Genomic DNA, 5,338 nt, shown 5'->3' with positions numbered 1-5,338 from the left:
TTTTTTTTTTTTTTTTTTTTTTTTTTTTTTTTTTTTTTTTTTTTTTTTTTTTTTTTTTTTTTCTCTTTTTTTCTCTACTGATCTCATTATCTATCTGTTCGTGTTTGTGTTCGTGGAGATGATCTATGTGTTCATGGAGATGATCGACTCTGTTCATCGATGTATCTGTTTGTCGATCAATCTGGTATAACAAAATTGAAACTTAACTTTTAATTTTCTTTTTAATAATTTGTTTATAGGGGGCAATCAACTGTGCAATTAACATGTTCCAAAATTGAATCTTTTTCAATTTTGTTCTTACACATCCTAATTGTTCTTTTGCAATTGTGTAGATTCAAGAGTGATAGCAACAGTAAGTCTCAACACAACTGGTGTTTTAAGTTTTCTTTAATATAAGATTTTCAGGTCTCGAAGGAGGAGGAGATCGAGGCGGCGAGAGAGCTGCGCCGTCGGAGGGATGGCTGAGCCAGGCGAAATACTGCCGGAGCGGAAGCCGGAGAAGTCTCCGTGGCAGAGCAAAGCTTCGGTGGAGGAGATCGTTTCAAAGATGCTCTCACTGAAGAAGGAAGGCAAGCAAAAATCCAAGCTCCGAGAGCTCGCTACTCAGATTTTTCTCAACTTCGTTACTCTCCGCCAGGCAAACCATTCCATATTGCTTGAGGAAGATAGAATAAAAGCAGAAACAGAGCGTGCCAGTGGACTTCACAACACAATTTGATGCTCCAGAGACTCAACTTTGAACTACACCAGCGCAAAGAACTTTGTGAATTGCGTGAGAAACTGGAACATCAAAAGAAAAAAATTCTTGTTGAGCCTCCCATCACATCTGAAGTCACTTAAGAAAGCATCCTTGCCGGTTCAGAATCAACTAGGAGTTCAGCACCCAAAGAAATTAAAGCAACTGCATTCTGCAGAATTGCTTCCCCCGCCTCTCTATGTTATATATTCACAGTTACTGGCCCAGAAAGAAGCCTTTGAAGAGAATATAGAGATGGAGATTATTGGGAGTGTGAAAGATGCTCAAGCTGTTGCCCGCCAGCAGGCGACTAAAGACACTGCTAAAACTACCAGTGTAGATAGTTCCAAGTTAGATGAGGATGTGCCTGACGAGGAAGATGATGGGCAAAGGAGAAGAAAACGTCCTAGGAAGGTTCCAAGCAAGGAGAGTTTAGATCACTCAGGAATATATCAAGTGCACCCTCTTAAAGTCATCCTTCATGTTCATGATGATGAGACTCCTTATTCAACACCCACAAAACTTGTAACTCTTAAATTCGAATACTTGATGAAGTTGAATGTGGTATGTGTTGGTGTGGATGGTTCACAAGAGGATATGGGCAATGACATTTTGTGCAATTTGTTTCCTGATGATACTGGCCTAGAGCTTCCTCATCAGGCAGCCAAGATGATTGGCAATTCGGTTGAATTTGATGGAACAAGAACTTTGCGGCCTTACAAGTGGGCCCAGCATCTTGCAGGGATTGATTTTTTGCCAGAGGTGTCACCATTGCTAGGTGGCTCTGAAAGCTCAAATGAAGAAACAGCTAAGCAGTCTACTCTTATATCTGGTCTGTCACTGTATCGTCAGCAGAATCGATTGCAAACAGTTGTGCAAAGAATTCGTGCTAGAAAAAAGGCTCGACTGGCTCTTGTGGAGCAGTTTGATTCTCTAATGAAGTTGGAATGGCCAGTTCTCGCCTGTAAAAGTGTGCCATGGACCTCACATAACCCTCGTTGCAGTTTGCATGGCTGGTCATCTCTTGGTTCAGCATGCAATGAAGCATCTTCAGTTCCTGCTGTGGATGCAGAAAAGGTCCAGGGTCCTGATGTTTCAATGGAGGTAAGATCTGATACTTCAAAGGAAGAGGTTGAAAACACAAGAGAGGATGGGGAACTTCCGTCCTTAACTTTGGCTACTGCTGGAGTAAATGATGCTACTCCCGCACCAACTAGAGGAACTAATTCTGATCATTCCAGAAAGCTTGGTTTCATTTCAAAGTGTGTCATATCTCCCCTTAACAAGGGAAAGTCTCCAAGTTTTAAGAAACATGAGGAGGATGTGGACCTTATAATGGAATCTGATAGCCAACCAGCTCAAGTTGAACAGGACACTGATAACATGCCTGGAAGTACAGTGCCTTATGTAGATGACAAGTCATGGGCTGATTGCAGGGTTGAGGACTATATTCTTGTCTTAACTAGAAAGACTCATGATGGTGAAAAGACCATGAGATTAGAAGCCCAGGTAGAATCTTACGAATATTGCGTTTTAGTTTTTCCTTTTTCATTTGCTGGCTTAAATTTTGGGCAATTCTTGTGGCAAAAAAAAAAAAGTTTTCTTTAATATAGTATCAAGCCCTGTTTCACTAAAAACACCACCAGAACAGCACATCACAAGTTTCATGAAAACACCACCAGAGCAGCACATCACAAGTTTCACCCTTTATTTAAACTAACAATCCTGCATCAGGCCCTGTTTCACGAAACACACCACCAGAATAGCACATCACAAGTTTCACAAAAAACACCACCAGAACAGCACATCACAAGTTTCAGAAAAACACCACCAGAACAGCACATCACAAGTTTCACCCTTTATTTAAACTAACAATCCTGCATCAGGCCAGGCCCTGTTTCACGAAAAACACCACCAGAATAGTATATCACAAGTTTCACAAAAAACACCACCAGAACAGCACATCACAAGTTTCAATAATTTTTTTTTTCCAGGCAAATTTGCCTTTTTTTCCGTGCATTTGTTGGAATGCTCAACCAAGTCAGTGTATTTGTCAAATTTTTGTCGACACCAGCTGCACCTATTATTCTTGTCCTTGTCCTTGCCCTGGCCCTGTTTGGGCTGAGTATTGGTGGGTTTTGATTCCTTCCTTGGGGCACTTTTCGGCTGATGTACTTTCTTGCTCCATTTGTTTCCTCCCATCTGCATCGGAATTCAAACTAGGTAAGCCTCCAGGACTTTCTAAAAGAGTGATAGCAACATTAAGTCTTAGAGTGTTTTAAGTTTTCAAAGTTTTATTTTATTTTATTTTATTTTTTTTTGTATTTTAGCAAATCAATTAATGATATTTTTTTTGTGTTCTCCAATTAACTTTTTTTGTGTGTTCTCCAACAGTAAGTCCTCCCATACTCTATCTTACATGTCCCAGCAACTTATATTTTAGATGATCCAGAACAGGTTGACTGCCTTAGCTGGAATAATGAATCCTCAGGTGCATTCTCAGTCAGTTCAGCCTACGGCCTGGCCACGAATCAACAGGGATCCATTGAAGCAGCCAAATGGAATGCAATGCAATTTGGAAACTTAAGACGCCTAGCCGCATTATAACTTTTCTTTGGTTAGTCCGCCATGAGAAAATAATGACCAACCGCCAAAGAGTCAAGAGAGGTCTAGCTGAATGTGATAAGTGTTGGCTGTGTAGAGATAAGGTTGAAGATGCCAACCATGTCTTACGGAAGTGCCCAGCGGCAATGGAAGTCTGGGCTAGAGTGCTCCCTAATTTCCAAACAAGGACTAGTGCTGAATCTTTGTGATTGGCTGGATAAAGGGATATCTCTTAGAGCTAATGGTTGAAGACTGGAAAGTGATAGTTCGCCATCACAGCTTGGTGGGTATGGAAGTGGAGAAACAATGCCATTTTCAACAACACCCTATATCCCCTCACCTCAAAGATATCATGGATCTTTTCCCAAGTTCAGGGTTAATGCACCCTTCGCCAAAGCTAGATGCCCCCAGCTGCCGATTATCTAGCAGGAATAGCTAAGAACTACCCGAAAGGCTGGCAGCTGTTCAATCAGCCCCCAGACGACCTCTTAAGACATTTTGGACAGAGATAACATGGTTGGCCTTTTTGGCGTTATATATAGAACTAACTAGTCAAAAATTTCCCCTTCCAACTTAAATAAAAAAAACTTAATTTTTTTTAAATAGGAACTTTTTTTTTATATTTTTTATTTTAAATGCAGGATAAGATTGCGGTTGAATGGGCAATTTGAAAACTAAGAAATTCTAAATCACAATATGAGATCCGTATAGTGGTTTACCTTAGAGAAGATCAGCTGCCAGAGAGAAGATCAGCCGCTAGAATCTGTCATTGAAAAAAAGTAAGAATGTGAGATCCACATCCATTACTTGGGTACAGGGGATTCGACACAGAGATGAAATCTAAAAAAAGAAATGAAATCACCGATAAAACTAAATCACTGATTTGAAAAAAATCGAATGAGATGAAATCACTCACTTGAAAATCTTCACTGAATCTTTTAGAAATCGAATGTGATGAAATCCACAATCTTTTAGAAATGAAATCACCGAAATGCTTTAGAAATCGGCATAACTTTGAAAGCTAGGGGTGGGCACTTCAACCGAACCAAGTGGTTCGGTATAAATTGAAAGAACCGAACGGTACTTAATATAGAGAAACCGAATGGTTCAATCAAACCGAGCCGAAAATCGTTTGTTTGTTTTTTTTTTTTTTGTTTTTTTTTTAAATATATATAGTAATAAATAATAATAATTAATATGTCTGTGATGAGGGGATGATGGATGAACAAGTATTACTTTACAATTTGGATTGCTATGTTAATTTTGTGTTTGAATTGTTTTTTTATGTAATATTTATATTTTAGACTTTGGATTATGCGATTATGTATTATTTGGCAGTGTATTGTTTGGAAAATTAGTAAATGTTGAAAATTGAACATCCTAAACCGAACCGATTTCCGAGCCTAAATATTTCCAAACTGAAACCGAACCGTTTCATACCGAACTGAAACCGAACCGAACTTTATTGTAAAATCGAATGGTATCATTTTTTGTAATACCGAAATACCGATACCGAAACTGTAATCGAAAAAAATCGAACCGAATCCCGAAGTGCACACCCCTATTGAAAGCTATGAGGGAAAGTAGTTTGGATAGTAGAACTTAAACCAGGGGCTAAATAGCCCCAAAAGTTATGCCATGTTTGGTGGTAAATTATTGTGTGGAATATATATTGTGTTAAAATAATGTACATTACGTGTTAATATAATGTACATTACGTGTTAATATAATGTACATTACATGTTAAAATAATGTACATTATGTTTTAGAATAATGATACATCTGAACTAATATAATGTACATTATATTTTAAAATAATGTACATTATGTTTTAGAATAAAATACATTATGTTTTAGAATAATGTACATTATGAGTTATTGTTGCAGCTGGACACGCGAAAAAATGAAATTAAGCAAAACGACGTCGTTTTTGGATCATACAGTTGTGCACGCAATAACCATTGCTGTTTGGTAAAATAATTAGTCTATTGGTCATTT

The 5,338-nt window shown here is 38.3% G+C and overlaps 1 pseudogene; it reads left to right on the top strand.

The window, feature by feature from the left end:
• The first annotated feature begins 52 nt into the window (after nt 1-52).
• Nucleotides 53-3,943, top strand: LOC116006501 (annotated as a pseudogene).
• Nucleotides 3,944-5,338: the final 1,395 nt, after the last annotated feature.

Source organism: Ipomoea triloba, chromosome 15, assembly GCF_003576645.1.
Source record: "Ipomoea triloba cultivar NCNSP0323 chromosome 15, ASM357664v1".
Taxonomy (NCBI): Eukaryota; Viridiplantae; Streptophyta; class Magnoliopsida; order Solanales; family Convolvulaceae; genus Ipomoea; species Ipomoea triloba.
This window is presented reverse-complemented; position numbering and strand designations above follow the sequence as displayed.